The sequence below is a fragment of the Penaeus monodon genome, chromosome 32, assembly GCF_015228065.2.
Source record: "Penaeus monodon isolate SGIC_2016 chromosome 32, NSTDA_Pmon_1, whole genome shotgun sequence".
Lineage (NCBI taxonomy): Eukaryota > Metazoa > Arthropoda > Malacostraca > Decapoda > Penaeidae > Penaeus > Penaeus monodon.
Window position 1 is genome coordinate 3742277 of NC_051417.1, and position 711 is coordinate 3742987.

Below are 711 nucleotides of genomic sequence, written 5' to 3' on the forward strand. Positions count from 1 at the left end.
TTATTGATTAATGATATAACGTTCCTAAACCTGAGCAGCAGAAGGGCTAACAGGCGACCAAAAGTTAGAGCACATGTTAACAAGACCTTTCGGGCGGAGGACTGGCAGAGCGGCGAGACAGAGTGAAGAATAAGCGGAAAAGGAAAAGGAAGAAAAACAATGAGGAAGGCAAGTGCAATCGTGACCTTGACTTTGCTCGAATCCCCACTCTCTCTGCCTTCCTGACCCCGGCCCTCCCCCCTCTCCTCCTGTCCAGTGACCCCCCCTCTCTGTTCACCCTCTCCCCCCACACGTGCCCTTGGGGCATTGGCCAATTTTGGCGTGAGGTGCCAAACGCTGCCGTTCCAGAGGACCTCCCTTGGCCTGGCGCCTCGTGCGTGGAAACTCGCATTACATAGTCTTTCCCTGGCTCCTTCCGCTTTTAGTTCCGTCGAGCGTTTCTTCCGATAACCCCAAGTCGTTATAATTAAGGCCGCACCTCAAGAGACTTTTCTCGGGAGTCTTTAGTCGGATCCGGTGAACATCTACAGAGTGTCGGCCGCACAAGGACGAGGAGGACCATGCTCCGTCGCCTGGCACTCGAGGCGAGCGTCCGGCGCCGAAAGTGCAACTCTCCTCGAGCAGCCGAAGGCGATCGTCGGCACAAAACTTCGATGGCACGACGTGTTGTTTCGAGGCAATGTTCATGAGCGCGGCCCTTTCTTCAGAAGC

At 55.3% G+C, this 711-nt stretch overlaps 1 protein-coding gene across 1 annotated transcript in view; it reads left to right on the forward strand.

Annotated features, from left to right (window-relative positions):
* The window catches only part of LOC119593361 (vegetative cell wall protein gp1-like), a gene marked incomplete in the record, with an annotated part of 11762 nt that overhangs the window by 4113 nt on the left and 6938 nt on the right, over window positions 1-711 (forward strand).